The 18479-nt window shown below is 38.5% G+C and overlaps 1 protein-coding gene and 1 pseudogene across 2 annotated transcripts in view; both read right to left on the reverse strand.

Annotated features, from left to right (window-relative positions):
- The window catches only part of SPR (sepiapterin reductase), a 63254-nt gene that overhangs the window by 17664 nt on the left and 27111 nt on the right, over positions 1 to 18479 (reverse strand). The window lies entirely within an intron of this gene.
- Positions 13258 to 14237, reverse strand: LOC126934061 (succinate dehydrogenase [ubiquinone] iron-sulfur subunit, mitochondrial-like; annotated as a pseudogene). The gene has a single exon (XR_007718804.1). The product of XR_007718804.1 is annotated as a succinate dehydrogenase [ubiquinone] iron-sulfur subunit, mitochondrial-like (transcript).

Below are 18479 nucleotides of genomic sequence, written 5' to 3' on the forward strand. Positions count from 1 at the left end.
CATTGAAATCAAGACAAAAAGACAACCCAATATAAAAACAGGCAAAGGATATAAACAGATAGTTATCAGAAAAAGAAATATGAATGACTTTAAACTCATAGAAGATGCTCAATTTCACTCAAAATATGAGAACTGCAAATTATAACACAATGGACATGCCGTTTTTCATCTATGAGCTTGGTTAAAAAATTCCAAATGTTTGATGACACATAATTTTGGCAAGAAACTCTTATGCATTGCTGATTGGAGCCCAAAAGATAACAATCCTATGTGTAAGGCAATTTGGAAATATCTCTCAAAATTACACGTTTCTATCTATTGACCAGTAATCCCACTTCTGGAAATTTACCTCAAATATACTTCACATGCATGAAATAACTTGTGTTCAACTTGTGTTCAAGGTCATGCATGGCAGCATTGCTTGTAACAACGAAAGACTGGAAAAGATCCAAATGGACCTAGTTAAATACGCTAAGGTACATCCTACATCATGGAATAATATGCAGCTATAAACATCAATGAAAATTGCTCTTTATACTGATGTGAAAAGATCTCTAGAATATACTGAATGAAGAAGGCAAAGTAAAAAATGGAAAGAAGAATATCTTATGCAAAATGCAATCTTGTGCAATAAAGGGGGAATAAAAATACATATTTAGATTTTCTAACATTCACATATTAAATACTGGAAAGATCCTCAATAAATTATAAAACTAGTTAACTATAGAGGAGGGAGAGGGAAGTTGGAGTGAAAGTGAATATACTCAGAGTGTACCTTTTGCATTACTTTGACTTTTTAAGTCATATAAATGTATTCCCTATTCAAAAAATAAACAAATAGACAGCTTCTTAAAAACGTAAATGTTCTTAAAAAAGAATAAGGAATGATAATAGAATTATAATCTTTGTAGACTTGCTTGGTATTTTAGCATTCATAACATTCAAAGAAATCTTCAAAAACTATTTAATTTTTATTTAGTATTATTTAGCTTTGAGTCTTTCAAGAAAAAGTCCTGTTTGAGAATTGTTTACATCTTGTTAAGGATGACTTCAAAGAAGAATATCAACTTTGCTACCCCAGAGTTTATGAGGAGGAAAACTCTAAAATGACATAGAAAAACCACCATGTTGAAACAGCTTTGATTAAGACAGAATATAAACAATGAATTTAAAAAGTTTAGAGGAAATGAGGTATCTCAAACCCATTCTGTTTTTACTAATCATATTTCAAAACAAGACTTCATAAAAATATTTCAAGAAGATAGTTCCTTTTACTCTTGAGTCTATGCAAAAATTTAAACAGAAAGCTTGACAAAAATATTGCTGTAGACTGCCAACTATTTTTAGTAGTAGATGAAGGATTTTTGACATTTGATGAAGATATAAAGTTCCTTCTATAAAACGTGTTACTAAAAGCAGTTTCTAGAATTAAAGTCTGCTGTGTATAAAAAGGTTAATGATATTATTAAATGTGCTACTTTTGTACCCTGTATATCAGACACTTGGACATGAAGAAACAACCAGAAGTCTTTTTAAAATATAAGATAGCACCATGGGTTGCTGGCAGTAAACAGAAAGAGAGTAGACCTTTTCCATATTATTCTTCAGCCAAAGCAAACTATGTGATATACAAGATACTGTGGAATTGCCTTTGCCTTGTCATGTACTTATTCGAGATGTTCAAAAAAGATAATGCAACGCTTATGACATATCAAGAAGTCCTCTTAAATACCAAAATAAAGGCTTGACCTTTTACTTTGCAGATCACTGTAACAACACAATAACCCTTGTAATTTGCAGAGAAAAGAGTTTACTGGCTAGAACCTGCTGTAGACATAACCAACTCAGTTGTCTTGTGAGGGCAATATATCTTTCACTGAAATCAGTTGTAAAGATCCTCCTATCAGCTTACTCTAGTGGCAAGTTTGAAACTGATGAGTGTGCAGTAAAACCTGAGATGCAGATGTTGTGATGGTTAATATTGAGCGTCAACTTGATTGGATCGAAGGACGCAAAGTATTGTTCCTGGGTGTGTCTGTGAGGGTGTTGCCAAAGGAGATTAACATTTGAGTCAGTGGACTGGGAGAGGCCGACCCACCCTCAGTCTGGGTGGGCACCATCTAATCAGCTGCCAGTGCAGCTGGAATAAAGCAGGGAGAAATTGGAAAGAGCAGACGTGCTGAGACTTCCAGTCTTCATCTTTCTCCTGTGCTGGATGTTTCCTGCCCTCAAACATCAGACTGCAAGTTCTTCAGCTTTTGGCCTCTTGGACTTACACCAGTGATTTGCTAGGGGCTCTCAGGCCTTCAGACTGAATGCTGCACTGTGGGCTTTCCTACTTCTGAGGTTTTGGGACTCAGACTGGATTCCTCACTCCTCAGCTTGCAGATGGCCTATTGTTGGGACTTCACCTTGTGGTCCTGTGAGTCAGTACTCCTAATAAACTCCCCTTCATATATACATATGTCCTATTACTTCTGTCCCTTTAGAGAATCCTGACTCATACAGATGTAAATTCAGAATTTAAATTATATTGTTCCATCATATCCTATTTCAAGATTGAGGATTTAAAGGCAAATATTTTCTCAAGTGATTGTTTGAAGCAGCAAGTACATGGGAAAATATTGTAAATAAAATTATACTTGAGGACAATTATCTTAAATCTGATTTTGAAAATATTCAGAGGCTGAGCCAGGAGGATCATTTGAGGACAAGAGTTTGAGACCAGCCTTGGCAACAAAGCAAGACCCTATCTCTACAAAAATTAAAAAATTTAGCCTGGTGTGGTGGCACACATGTAGTCCCAACTACTCAGGTGGCTGAAGCAGGAGGGTCTCTTGAGCTGAGGAGTTTGAGGTTACAGTGAGCTATGACTGGGCCACTGCTGCACTCCAGCTTGGGTGACAGAGTAAGACTCTGTCTCAAAAAAAGAAAATATTCAGAAAGCATTTTCTTTCAGCAGTGCACGAAGCTTCAGTTTGTAAAATTGCCATAATGAAAATGTACTGTCACCATCAATCTTTAATCAAGAATGAAAGAAGATGTTTTTACCTTGATCAGCTACTATTAAAGAGAAAGAAAGCTCAATAACATGATAGCAACATCACCATCAGCAGGGTCCGAATGGCAGAGAAAGCCAAAAAAATATTTTGCTCTGGTACCCGCCTCCGACAAAAATGAGCATCTATTTAGAATTACAAATATTCAGTATAGTGACCACAGGAGCAAACTGACAGTACTGATGAATTACTATAATAGTAAATTGTTAAAATCTGACGATTAACACTGTGATAATACAATTCAAAAAACTGTATATTTGTATTCAAGTGTTCATGGCAGCATTATTCACAATAGCCCAAAATTGGAAACAGTGTGAGAGTCTATCAGATGGTAAATGGATAAATGAAACATGCTGTACCCATATAACACTCGACAATAAAAAGGAACAAAGTCCTGATACATGCCACAACGTAGGTGAACCTCATGAAAGAAGCCAGACAATGCATAACCATGTATTGTATAATTCTACTTATATGAAATTTCTAGAAAGGGCAAAACTATAGAATCAGTAAGCAAATCAGTGGTTTTCTCAGACTAGGGGTGGAAGAGCAATGAGCTGCAAATAAGCATGAGATAACTTTTTAGAGTGCTAGAAGTGTTCTAAAACTAGATTACAACTGTAAGAATTATACAGTACAGCTCTAAATTTAGGTTTTTGATCCATTCTGGATTTTTTGTTTTGCCTAAACAACAGACATTTATTTTCTCACAGTTCTGGAGACTAGAAGTCCAAGATCAAGGTGCTGTCAGGGTTGGTGTCTGGTAAGGGCTCTCCTGCTGGCAGGAGATGGCTACCTTCTCATTGTGTTCTCACATGGCCTTTCCTCTGCATGCATGCACAGACAGAGAACACTCTCTGCTGTCTCTTCCTCATTGCAAACAAGAGGGTCATTCGAACAGTAAGTGTCCCTCTGTCTCTCACTGGGGGGCCATCTCTTCCTTCTAGGCTGTTATAACCACAATCTCACCAACCTATCTGACAAGGGGGTCAGGCTGATCTCGAACTCCTGGGCTCAAGCAATCCTCCTGTCTCAGCCTCCCAAAGTGCTGGGATACAAACGTGAGTCACTGTGCTCTGCCAGATAGCTATTTAAAAAAGAAAAGAAAAGAACAAGTGTTTTGAGGATGTGGAGCAATTGGATCTCTTGTGTACTGTTAGTGGGAAAGTAAAATGATAGACATTTTACATCTTCCTTTCAATGTAGGTGATTTTTATTTTATTTTCTTGTCTAAATTACTTTGAATGGGACTTCCAGTACTATGTTGAATAGAAGTGGTGAAAGTGGGCATCCTTACCTTGTTTCTGATCTTAGAGGAAAGGCTTTCAGTCTTTCACCATTGATTATGATATTTGCTGTGGGTTTTTCATTTATGGCTTTTATTACATCGAGGTAATATTCCTTCTATTTCTAGTTTGTTATATATTTTTATCAAAAAAGGGTGTTGAATTTTGTCAATTTTTTTTCTGTATCAATTGAGAAGATTAAGTGGTTTTTCCTCCCCCCGAATCCTGTTAATGTGGTGTATTATAATGATTGATTTTCAAGTGTTGAACCATCCTTTCATTCCAGGAATACATCTCACCGGGCCATGTTGAGTAATTCTTTTAATGTGCTGTTGAGTTCAGTTTGCTGGTATTTTGTTGAGGGTTTTTGCATCAGTGTTCATAAGGGATATTAGTTTGTAGTTTTCTTCTCTTGTAGTGTCTTTTTTGGTTTTGGTATCAGGTTAATGCTGACCTCATAGAATGAGTCAGGGAGTTTTTTCTCTTCAGTTTTTTAGAAAAGTTTGAGAAGGATCCGTATTAGTTCTTTAAATGTTTGGTGAAATTCACCAGTGATGCCATCAGATCCAGGGCTTTTCTTTTGTTCTTTTTTTTCTTTTTCTTTCTTTTTTCTTTTCTTTTTTTTTTTTTTTTTTTTTTTTTTTGAGACAGTGTCGCTCTGTTGCCCAGGCTGGAGTGCAGTGACAAGATCTCAGCTTGGCCGGGCGCGGTGGCTCAAGCCTGTAATCCCAGCACTTTGGGAGGCCGAGGCGGGTGGATCACGAGGTCAGGAGATCGAGAATATCCTAGCTAACACGGTGAAACCCCGTCTCTACTAAAAATACAAAAAAATTAGCCGGGCGTGGTAGCGGGCGCCTGTAGTCCCAGCTACTTGGGAGGCTGAGTCGGGAGAATGGTGTGAACCCAGGGGGCGGAGCTTGCAGTGAGCCGAGATCGCGCCACTGCACTCCAGCCTGGGAGACACAGCGAGACTCCGTCTCAAAAAAAAAAAAAAAAAAAAAAAAAAAAAGATCTCAGCTCACTGCAATCTCCATCTCCTGAGTTCAAGGGATTCTTGAGCCACAGCCACTTAAGTAGTTGGAATTACAGGTGCATGCCACCACATCTGTGTATTTTTAGTAGAGGCAGGGTTTTGTCACATTGGCCAGGCTGGTCTTGAACTCCTGGCCTTGAGTGACCTGCCTGCCTCAGCCTCCCAAAGTGCTGGGATTACAGGCATCAGCCACTGTGCCCGGTCTAGATGTAGGGCTTTTCTGACGACCCCAAATCTGGAGATTTTTGACTAATGATTCAATTTCCTTATTCTTTATAGGTCTACTCAGATTCTCTGTTTCTTCATAATTTAACCTTAATAGATTTTGTGTTTCTAGAAATTTGTTCATTTCATGTGGGTTTTTAAATTTGTTGACATACAATTGTTCATAACACTCTCATATAATCTTTTTATGTCTGTAGAATCAGTAATAATGTCCCCACTTTCACTTCTGATTTTAGTAATTCACGTCGTCGTCTTTTTTTTTTTTTTTCTTTTTTTGAGACAGGGTCTCGCTCTGTCTCTCAGGCTGGAGTGCAGTGGCCTGATCATTTGAGCCTCCCAGGCTCAAGCGATCCTCCCACACCATCACACCCAGTTAATTAAAAAAATATTTTTATAGAGATGGGGTCTCACTATGTTGCCCAGGCTGGTCTCAAACTCCTGGGCTCAAGTCATCCGCCAGCCTCAGCCTCTCAAAGTGCTTGGATTACAGGTGAGTGCTACTGCAACTGGCCTCATTTTTAACAAGTCTATCTAGATAAATGTTTGTTATATTCAAAGAACCAGTTTCTGGTTTTATTAATTTTCTTTATTGTTTTTCTGTTCTCTATTCTGTTGGTCTCTGTGCTCATCTTTTAAATTTCCTTTCTTATGCTAGCTTTGGGTTTAGTTTGTTCTTCTTTTTCTAGTTCTATAAGTTATAAAATTAGGTTTGACATCTTTCTTTTTTAATGTAAACATGTATAGCTATAAATTTCCACTACAGCACTGCCTTAAGGCACAAAACCATAAATTTTGGTATGTTTTCATTGTCATTTGAATTTCTACTTTGATTTATTGGTTGTTTATTTTCATAAGTTTGTGAATTTTCTAGTTTTATGTCTGCTTTTTTTGCTTTTCTCTTCTTTTTCATTTTGTTTTGATTGATAAACATGATTATTTAGTTTCATGTATAAATTATGAGTGCTATAAATTAGTACCATTTCTACTTGCTATCCACAATGACCAGAATAATCTCTTAACTTCATAATTCCTATTTTTTCTATCTTTTTACTTTACAACTAATTTCAGCCCTTTTTGATTTTTAAAAATACATTTTCATCAAAAAACATATTTAACTGAAAAAGAAGTTAAATGAAATACTCTTATACATTGAATTATCAAGAATACCAGAATACCAACGAAAAATGATACTTCATGGTTTATGTAATACATTTTCATAAAGTCAAATCATTATTTCATTTGATTCTTACAATGTTTCTGAAATAAATTATCGCTATTTTATAGTTGAGGCAACTTAGACAGTGGCAGAGCTGGAATGAGAATTAAGAACTGATTGATTTACTTACATTGCCCTACATACTATATAATCAGAACAATATTCTACATAGAATTGTAAAAAGATTAAAATATCCAATAAGAATGACAGTGTAAGGCCAGGCATAGTGACTCGTGCCTGTAATCCCAGGGCTTTAGGGTGCTGAGGTGGGAGGATTACCTGATCTTAGGAGTTTGAGACTGGCCTGGGTAACTTAGTAAGACCCATCTCTACAAAAAATAGAGATTAGCTGGTCATGGAGGCACGTGCCTTAATCTCAGCTACTTGGGAGGCTGAGGCAGGAGAATTGCTTGAGCCCAGAAATTTGAGGCTGTAGTGAGCTATGATTGCACTGTAACCACCCAATGGATTCACCCTGCCTGCTGCCTAGACAAAGCCGATTTACTAAGACAGATCAATTGCAATAGAAATAGACTAATTCAAGCAGAGCCAGCTGTGTGGGAGACCGGAATTTTATTATTACTCAAATCAGTCTCCCCATTGAGAGTGGGGTTTTGAAGTCTCCAACATTTATTTTAGAAATGTCTATTTCTTTCTTCAATTCTGTCAGTTTTTGCTTCACAGGTTTTGATTGTTATTAGGTGCATAAGTGTTTATAATTATTATACCTTCTTGCTACATTGAACCTCCTATTAATGTATAATGTCCTTCTTTGTCTCATTTAATCTTTTTTGACTTAAAGTCTATTTTGTCCATTGTTCGAATAGCAACCCCTGCTCTCTTTTGGTTACTATTTGCATGGAGAATCTTTTTCCATTCTTTCATGTTCAATCTTTTGTGTCTTTGAATCTAAAGTGAACTTCCTGTAGACAGCATATAGTTCAATCATGTTTTTCTATCCATTCTGCTAATCTCTTTTGATTAGAGAGTTTAACTCATTTACATTTAAAATAATGATGGATGAGGAGATACTTCTGTCATTTTGCTGGGTGTTTTCTAAATGCCTTGTAGATTTTTGTCCCTTATTTCCTACATTTAATTGATATTTTGTAGTGAAAAATTTCAATTCCTTTTTCATTTCCTTTTGTATACATTCTACAGCTGTTTTCTCTGTGGTTAGCATGGAGATTTAATGTACTATTCTAAAGGTATAATATTCTAACTTGAAATTATACCAGTTTAATGTCCGTAATGTACAAAAATTCTGTTCCTTTATAGCTCTATCTTCACAGTTTCAGCTGTCAGTGTCACAAAATTATATCCATATGCATTTTGTGCTTGAAAACCTAAATTAATAATTTTTTAAATGCATCTGTCTCTTAAATTATGTAAAAATCAAAATGAACAGTTACAAACCAAAGTTATGGAAATGCTGGCTTATATTTTATGTTTTTTAAAAATTATTTTATTTTATTTTTATAGAGACAAGGTCTTACTCTGTTGCCCAGGCTGGAGTGCAGTGGCACAATCGTAGCTCACTGTAACCTCAAACTTCTGGGCTGAGTGATCCTCCCACCTCAGCCTCCTGAGTAGTTGGGACTATCTGTGCATGCCGTCATGCCTGGATAATTTTTAAATTTTTTTATAGAGACTATGTTGCCCAAGCTGGTCTCCAACTCCTGACCTCAAGTGATCTTCCTACCTTGGCCTCCCAAAGTGTCAAGATTACAGGTGTCAGCCACCACACCTAGCAATACTGGCTTTTAGACTAATATTTTTTAAAAAATGTATTCATCCCTTTTTGTCATGTAGCATTTCTTAAGTCATGTAGAAACAAAAAATGATGCCACAAACTGTTGTTAAAATACACTAGCTTTTATAATGTCTCATGTATTTACCTTTATTGAGATCTTTATTCCCTCATATGGTTTTGAGTTACTGTCTAGTATCCTTTCATTTCACCTTGCATGACTACCTTGAGCATTTCTTGCAAGGCAGCTCTAGTGGTAATGAACTCCCTCAGCTTTTGTTTATTTGGGATTGTGTTAATTTCTTTCTCTCTTTTGGAAGACATATATAGTCATCCCTTGGTATCTGTGAAAGATTGGTTCCAGGATACCCTGTAGATACCAAAATGCATGAATTTTCAAGTTTCTTATGTAAATGGCATGTTTGCATTTAACCTGTGTACAACTTGCACATACTTTATTCACATACTTGATTGCTTCTAATACCTAATACAATATAAATGCAATGTAAATAATTGTTATACTATATTCAGAATTGTTTTTAAATTTGTATTATTTTTATAGTTTAAAAAAAATATTTTTAGCCTGGGCATGGTTGCTCACATCTGTAATTCCAACACTTTGGGAGGCCAAAATGGGAGGATCACTTGTTGCTAGGAGTTCAAAACCAGCCAGGGCAACATAGTGAGACCCCATCTTCACAAAAAACTTAAAAATTAGCTGGGTGTGGTGGTGCATGTCTGTAGTCCTAGCTACTTGGGAGACTGAGGCAAGAGGATTTCTTGAGCCCGGCAGTTCAAGACTGTAGTGAGGTATGATCGTGCCACTGTACTCCAGTCTAGGCAATAGAGCAAGGACCCATTTCTAAATATAAACAGATATTTTTTGATACACAGTTGGTTAAATCTGTGGATGTGGAATCTAGAAGCTAGGTTTTTGTTAGTTGGTTCACTACATCATAACTTATTTATAGCATCAAAAAGTTATGTGTTCAATATTAATTAAATGGTTAAACAAAATATAGCACATTGAAGATAGTCTATGATGCAACCGTTAGAATTATGTTTTAATTCTAATCTCAGAAGGCTGAGCTTATGCAGTTTTTTTTTTTTAAACGGTTTACTACTTTTTTTGGTCTAGCTTTCAAAAAGAAAAAAAGTAAAATGAAGGGAGGAAATAAAGGGCATTAGCCCTTTAAATCTCCTGGAAGTCACTTCAGCTAGAGAGGGAGGGAGTTGCAACAATGGAGGGAGGTACTACAACAATAGCTGCTGCCTCATTGTCTTTTTTTTTTTTTTTTTTTCTGAGATGGAATCTCCCTTTCTCCCCCAGGCTGAAGTACAGTGGCATGATCACTGCTCACTGCAGCCTTGACCTCCCAGCCTCAAGTGATCCTCCCAGCTCAGCCTCCCGAGTAGCTGGAGCTACAGGTGCATACCAGTATGCCCAGCTAGTTTAAAAAATTTTTTGTAGTGACTGGGTTTCACTATGTTGACTGGGTTGGTCTCCAACTCCTGGGCTCAAATATTCCTCCCATCTCAGCCTTCCCAAGTGCCTTTGTCTTCACCTCTGTGATTAGAAGCAGCAGTAGGCCATCAGAGCACAGATCCCTGATAGCTGAAGGACAAGGTCCTTTTTGCCCACCCTTGGCTCCCACAGGCTGTTTGTATCTACTACAGGAACCCATGCACAGCTGTCTGTCATGGGGTAGGAGTGGGAATTAATCACTGCTACTGTGCTAAGAGCTAAAATTGACTGAAATTAACTACCTATTAGGGTCCAGACCTTTTCCTAGAAGTTGCAATCTTTCAGTAGACTCCAGAGTTCTAAAATAGTTACATCAGACAGATGCTGCCAGTGTAATTGTTGTCTAGGTGGAGAGACAGATTCTTGGTGCTTCCCTGAATCCTGAGTTAATTTTTGCATATGGTGTGAGGTAAAGGTCCAACTTCATTTCTTTTGCATGTGGATATCCTGTTTTCCCAAAACACCATTGAAGAGACTGTGCTTTTCCCATTGAATAGTCTTGACAGCCTTGTCAAAAACCAAATAGATATGAAGATTTATTTTGACTTTATTGCATTGATTTATATCTCTGTCCTTATGCCAATACCACAATGTTTTGATGACTGTGGTTTTGTAGTAAGACTTTGAAATTGGGAAGTGTGAGTCCTTCAACTTTGTTCTTTTACAAAATTGTTTTGACTCTTTGGGGTCTCTTGAAATTCCATATGAATTTTGGGAAAGGGTTTTCTGGTTCTGAGAAAACAAAACAGTAAAAGAAAAAGATGCCATTGGAATTTTGGTAGGGATTGCATTAAATCTGTATATCACTTTGGGCAGTACTGTTATCTTAACAATATTGAGTTTTCCAATGTATGAAGTGGGATCTTTTTCCATTTATTTATGTCTTCTTTAATTTTCTTCAGCAATGTTTTGTTTTTTTTAGTAAATAAGTTTTGTCCCTTTTTAGTTAAATTTATTTCTAAGTATCTTCTTTTTGATTTTTAAAATGGAATTGTTTTCTAAATTTCCTTTTTGAATTGTTCATTGCTAGTGTATAGAAATACAACTAATTTTTGTGTGCTGATTTTGTATCCTGCAACTTTGCTGAATTCACTTGTTAGCTCTATTGTATATGTGTATGTGTGTGTGAACACACGCGTGTATTTTTTAGGTTCTTCAGTGTATAAGATCATGTCATCTGTTTATAAAGATAATTTTACTTCTTCTTTTCCAATATGTCTTTTATTTCATTTTCTTGCCTACTTGTTCTAGCTAGGACTTCCAGTCCTATGTTTAATAGAAGTGGCAAAAGTGGGCATCCTTGTCTTGTTCTTGTTCTCAGTGTAAAGATTTTCAGTCTTTCACCATTGAGTGTGATGTTTTCTGTGGGTTTTTTGTGGATGGCCTTTATCATGTTGAAGTTCCCCTCTATTCCTATTTTATTGAGTGTATTTATCATGAGAGAGTGTTGAATTTTGTCAAATGCTTTTTCTGCATCAATTGAGATTATTATGTGGGATTTTCTCTTTTATTATTTATTTATTTATTTATTTTTGGAGACAGAGTCTCACTCTCTCACTCTGTCACCCAGGCTGGAGTGCAGTGGCGCGATCTTGGCTCACTGCAACCTCTGCCTCCTGGGTTCAAGTGATTCTCCTGCCTCAGCATCCTGAATAGTTGGGACTACAGACATGCGCCACCATGCCCGGTTAATTTTTGTATTTTTTGGTAGAGATGGGGTTTCACTGTGTTGGCCAGGCTGATCTTTCATTCTTTTAATGTGGTGTATTTCACTGATTAATTTTCATATATTAAACCAACTTTCCATTCCTGGGATAAATCCTACTTGGTCATGGGTATAATTCTTTTAATGTGCTGCTGGATTCGGTTTGCTAGTATTTTATTGATGATATTTGCATATATGTTCACAAATGATATTGTTCTGTAGTTCTTTTTTCTCATAGTGTGTTTGTGTGGCTTTGGGATATTGTCCAAAAAAATCAATCAAAAAATCAATTGGTGTTCTAAAACCATCTTTTCAAATAACTCAAGTAAAAGAATAAAAGTCTATTCAGAAAATAGTAACAGGCTGGGCATGGTGACTCACGGCTGTAATCCCAGCACTTTGGGAGTCTGAGGCCGGCAGATCACTTGAGGTCAGGAGTTTGACACCAGCCTGGGCAACACGGTAAAACCCCATCTCTAAACCCCATATTTAAAAATACAAAAATTAGCCAGGCGTGGTGGCACGTGCCTGTAGTCCCAGCGATTTGGGAGGCTGAGGCAGGAGAATTGCTTGAACCCAGGAGGCAGAGGTTGCAGCGAGCCAAGATTGTGCCACTGCACTCCAGCATGGGCGACAGAGCAAGACTCCAACTAAAAACAAAAACAAAAACAAGTAACAGTGAGAAAACAATTTTGTATAACAACAAAATTGTTCTCAGAGGAAAATTTATATTACTAAATATTTGTATTAGAAAGCAAAAAATACCAAAAACAAATGAATGAAGTATTCACCTTGTAGAAGTTCAGATTCTTTGTTTGCAAAAGCAGATATCAACTCAGACAAAATAAAACATAAATTTTTGGTTCAGTTCATAGAACTGAAAGAGAAAGTTGAAAAGTTAGGCCCCAAAAGGGCAGGAACCAGGATGACTCTGGAGAACCAGGTAACAGAAAGCAATGAAACAGCTACATGATGAATCAGCTACCAGATGAATCAGCTACAGCTGTTTTCAGTCTTTTCTTAAGATTCAGTTGCTATGGAGAGAGCATCCAACTATCCTAAGTTAGGTTTCACATCTATTTTTAATCTAAAAATATTCAGTGCATCTTAATTGATTGTCTTGCCAATCATTATCCAATAAAGAATGTTACTTCCCCAAGAAAAATTAAGGTAATATTATGAAGAAGAGGTAATGGATGTGAGGTGGCAAAAACAACAAATTGTTCCTTAGAAGCTAGATTTTTATTACTTTGTTCACTACATCATCATTTATTTATAGCACCAAAAAGTTATGTTTTCAATATTAATTGAATGGTTAAATAAAATATAGCACATTTAAGATAGTTTATGATGCAACCATTAGTTATGTTTTAAATCAATATTGAAAGATGGAAAAATCATTATGGAAAAATAGATCAAATCTGTATATCATCTATGAATTAAATTTCATTTAAAAGGTTTTTTATTTCTTAAAATTTTTATTATACATGCTGTATTCATGGAAAACCAAGATCTTTAAAGGAACTCAAATTAGATATAAATTATGTTCAGCTCTGAGCTGGTTTTAAGTCATGTTTAGCATGGAAGCAGTTAAACTGAAGCTTTCTTCTCCTTATAGGTTGCCATCATTTTCTTGACTTCTGCAATAGCTTTCCCTGGATTCAGACCCTTAGGACAGGTCCTTGTGCAGTTCATGATGGTGTGGCAGCGGTGTAGAGAGAACGGGTCCTGCGGCTTGGCCAGGTGCTCCTCAGTCAAATCGTCTCTGGAGTCAATCATCCAGCGGTAGGCCTGCATAAGAACTGCAGGCCCCAGGTAATTGTCTCCGTTCCACCAGTAGCTGGGGCAGCTGGTGCTACAGCAAGCACAGAGAATGCACTCGTAGAGCCCGTCCAGTTTCTCATGCTCTTCTATGGACTGCAGACACTGCTGCTTGCCTTCCTGAGATTAATCCTTCTTCTTCAAATAAGGCTCAATGGATTTGTACTGTGCATAGAAGTTGCTCAAATCGGGAACAAGATCCTTTATCACATACATATGCGGAAGAGGGTAGATTTTTGAGACCTTATTGAGGTTGGTGTCAATCCTTCGGGTGCAAGCCAGAGTGTTGCCTCCATTGATGTTTATTGCACAAGAGCCACAGATGCCTTCTCTGCATGATCTTCGGAAGGTCAAAGTAGAGTCAATTTCATCCTTAATCTTGATTAAAGCATCCAGTACCATGGGGCCACATTTATTAAGGTCAACTTCGTAAGTCTGCATATGAGGTTTGTCTCCAGCCTTGTCTGGGTCCCATCGATAGATGGCAAATGTCTTGATACGGGCAGCTGCGGCTGCGGCTGTCCGGGCTCCTCCGGAGGCCTGCAGGCAGGCTCCGCCAAGGGTTGTGGCCCGTAACCAGCGCCTCAAGGAGAGTGAGACCACCGCCGCCATCTTGGCTCCTCATTTAAAAGTTTTATTGGTGCACAAAACCAACACCAACACCTGAAGAAAATGCATCAAAATGTGGGCCAGGCGCGGTGGCTCACGCCTGTAATCCCAGCACTTTGGGAGGCCGAGGCGGGCGGATCACGAGGCCAGGAAATCGAGACCATCCTGACTAACCCAGTGAAACCCCGTCTCTACTGAAAATACAAAAAAATAGCCAGGCGTGGTGGCGGGTGCCTGTAGTCCCAGCTACTCGGGAGGCTGAGGCAGGAGAATGGCGGGAACCTGGGAGGCGGAACTTGCAGTGAGCTGAGATCCGGCCACTGCACTCCAGCCTGGGCCACAGAGCAAACCAACACTCCACTTCAAAAAAAAAAAAAGAAAAAGAAAATGCATCAAAATGTGAATAGTAGAATCGTAGCTTTTTTTTTTTTTTCTGTTTCTCCATATATGCGTGCATAAAGAACGTATATATATATATTTTTATATATATATCCCCCCCAACACACACGTTGTAATGGGTTGAATTATGACCCCCAAAAATATCTCTCCATGTCCTAATACCCACGCTCCTGAATAGTGTCTTTGTAGATATAATTGAGTTAATGATCTTGAGATGAGCTCATCTTAGATTATCTGGATGGGTCCTAAATTTAACGATCCTTGTGTAGGAGACAGAAGAGAAGACACAGACACAGAGAAAGCCATGGCCATGTGAAGACGGATACCGAGATTGGAGTTATGTAGCTACAAGCCAAGGAACTCCTGGAGTCACCAAAAGCTGGAAGAAGCAAGAAAAATTCTCTCTAGGGCCCTTGGAGGGAGGGTAGCCCTGCTGACATCTTGAGTTCACCCTTTTTTCTCCAGAACTGGCAGAGAATAAATCTGTGTTGTTACCCAGTTTGTGGTAATTTGTCCCAGCATCCCTACAAAACATATATATATATATATATATATACAAACACACACACACGCACACAAATAAACAGCAGGCTTTCTACGTGTTACACAAGATGTGTTTTCCCCAATTTTCCATATTTTTCCACAATAAAGAAAATACATTGTTTTAAAAGTTGGATATAAAGTTTAGCAAATTTAATATCAGACAAAATAAAACTTGGAAAAAATTCAGTGGCCTATATTCTCCTAGGGCCCCTCCCTGTGAGAAGCCAGCCTCTGTGACTCGGGGAACCCCTCCAGTTGCGTCTCCTGTTCGCCGCTTTGCGACTTCGTTCGGGTTCCTGTTTCTCTTCTTCCCAGCTCTTGGCTTCGCTTCGCTTGGCTGGGGTTGGCTGGAACTTCGGTTTCTCTCCTTCGGCTGCGCCAGCCTGGGTTCCTGCCCTGCCTGACCCTGGCACTCTGCGTCCTGGCTTCTCCCTTGTCTGGGCAGGGGGAATTGCACATTTACAGAGAGGGGCGATCACCTCCTTTTCAGGTGCCCACAGCACGCATAGAGGGATAGTGGGTAAACCCGACGGTAACACGCCTGCACCACCTGTGAATTCCGAAAACAAACGCAAGGTAGGGCTTGTTTCCCACGCCAGGTGATTTCCTTTCGTTGGTAGGGTGGGGTGGTGGGAAGGCCAGGCGCTGAAAACTCAGGCCGCCTTATTTTCGGAAACCCAGAAGTAGAAAGTGGACCTTTGTGTCCTCGGTGTTCTCGTTGCCCGGTCTCCCCAGATGCCCCCAAGAAAGCAGGTGCCGTTTAACCGGGCGGATCCTGGAGCGCGCGTAGCTCGGCTGGGAGGTCCCGCCTGGCGGAGACCCCTCCCAATAGCACCCTCCGCATCCCAAGCCGGCTTACGCCCGAGCCGCCAAGACACCACTAGGTGGCGCCAAAGCGCAGCCGGGACCTGGTGGGTTGGGGCGAGCAGCCTCAGGACTAGCAAAGTCTAAAAGACCGTGAGTCTGATGCAGCGTGGGTCTCTGGGAAGCGGCTGTGCCCTTTGTCCACTGTACCCTCTCCCGGGGGTTGAAACTGCCCTGAATGGGGTATGAAAATCCCCTCAGCTAGAGATGTGAGATCGTCACGTGCACATTTCCGGAACATACGGAATCAATAAGCCTTGCAGAAGTCAGCCCACGGTAGCCACGCGAACAATGAAGGTTGTCAAAGGACTGGAGGAGATCGGTCAGCCTTACGTTTCCTCAGATCCTAGAGTTGCTCGCAAGAATATGCAAAGATTTCCCTTTGCCCAAGAGGGGCACTCAGGTGGGTGGGAGAGTGGAAGTGGCCTTTAGGTCCGGTGGAGAAATGCATGTGCCAAGAACTAGGAAACGTGGGAAACAGGTCACCAAGCTAATGTCTGCAAAGTTTGTGGAAGGCAACAAAGGTTGGGAGGGGAAGATGACGTACATCTCAATGGATACTAAAGTGGAAAGGTGAGGACCCCAGAACATTCAGATGACCCTCCCTTAATGCTACAAAAGTACCCCCATGACTTAGATCCAACCTCCTGGGAAAAGGTGGAAAACGGGAAACACTAATTTGGAAAATCCTGGAAAAAAATTACTGAGTTTACATGGAGATGACTAACATTAGGTGTATGTGTGTGGTTGGTGGTTTGTTGTAGTTTTTATTTTTTTTTATTATTTTTAAAAATTTCTGTGGGTACATGCATTAGGAGTAATGGATATTCAAAGTAGAGGAAAAATGTATAATAGAAAATTATATTACATTTTCTAACCGAACTTGAACCTGTGGCCTGTGAAAAGCGTATCAACTACAGATAGTCATAAAAATGGACTGCATATAAGAAACTGTAATACATTTCCAAAAGCAGAAGTGATATAGACCACATCCTCTAGCCACATTGTAACCAGTGAATATCTCAAAACAATATGAAAACCCAGCCACCTGAAAATCAAAAAAGAGGGAAAATTATCCAATAGCACGAGAGTCATAGAGAAAGCAAGATGAATACATCTGGTTCTTTAAAGAAAAAATGAATAAGAAACTGCAACATTTTAAGTGTGAGATACATGACAAAGCTGTGTTTTCAGATATAATTTCACAGCTTTAAGAGTTTTTGTTAGCTGAGAATTAAACTATTATGTTAATATAATTATAATAATTCTATTATATTATTGTAAATATAAATTTATAATATAAATATATAAATATAATAATAAAATGAAATATTTATAAATATTATAAACATAATAATTATATATTTATATAATGTAGTATATATTAATAAATATTAGACTTTGAATTTTAGAAAAATAAAAAAGCCCTTAAAAAGAGAGTAAAGGCATAACTATGAAAATAATTTTAAAAAGAACAGAGTTAGCTATTTTTAAAAACTAAAAGACAAATTTCACTAGAAGAAAATGCAAAATACCAACCCCTTATTTACCTTATCCTGCAGGAAGCACTTAGCCATCTGTCTCAGTAGAGGGTCTTACTCTCTTCGCTTTGCCCACTGTATCCTTTTAAAAAGGAGTCAGAATGCACCGTTCCTCATAGGTTAGAGCTCACGCCCACTAGATTTAAAGGTGACCTTGAAATCCTGCAGGTTCCATACCTGCATATCCTAGATAAGATAGGGAACAGTCCTCCTTTAGGATAAAATTTGCGTAAGGATGAAATGAGTTACTATAACCAACTGGAACATGCTTCTCCTTTTGTGTCAGTGTATGTGTGTATATATGGATGTGTGCTCACAAGTGAGTGTGTGTTGTATTCTTTTAATCCTGGAATTACACTAAATTGTTGCATCCAGATCGTTTCTAGGCATCCAATCCCAACACAGAAGCACATTTTTTTGTGTGTTCCATGACATGCATTATAAACCAAGAATTTTGATTAGTTCAAATTTTGCACCCAATGTAAAAAAAAAAAGGAAAAGTCTCCCAGAAAGGAACTAGCTTGATTTCCTTGTTCATCTATGTTATGGTTAGGGTTTATGTCCCCACCCAAATATCATTTTGAATTGTAATCCCCATAATCCCTATGTGTCAAGGGAGAGACCAGGTGGAGGTAATTGAATCATGGAAGTGGATTGCCCCATGGTGTTCTCATGATAGTGAGTTCTTAGGAGATCTAATGGTTTTATAAGAGGCTCTTCCCCCTTCGCTCGGCACTTCTCCTTCCTGCCATCTTGTGAAGGTCCTTGTTTCCTCTTCACCTTACACCATGATGGTAAGTTTCCTGAGTTCTCCCCAGCCATGCTGAACTGTGAGTCAATTAAACCTCTTTTCTTTATAAATTACTCAGTCTCAGGCAGTTCTTTATAGCAGTATGAAAACAG

This window comes from Macaca thibetana, chromosome 13, assembly GCF_024542745.1.
Source record: "Macaca thibetana thibetana isolate TM-01 chromosome 13, ASM2454274v1, whole genome shotgun sequence".
Classification (NCBI taxonomy): domain Eukaryota; kingdom Metazoa; phylum Chordata; class Mammalia; order Primates; family Cercopithecidae; genus Macaca; species Macaca thibetana.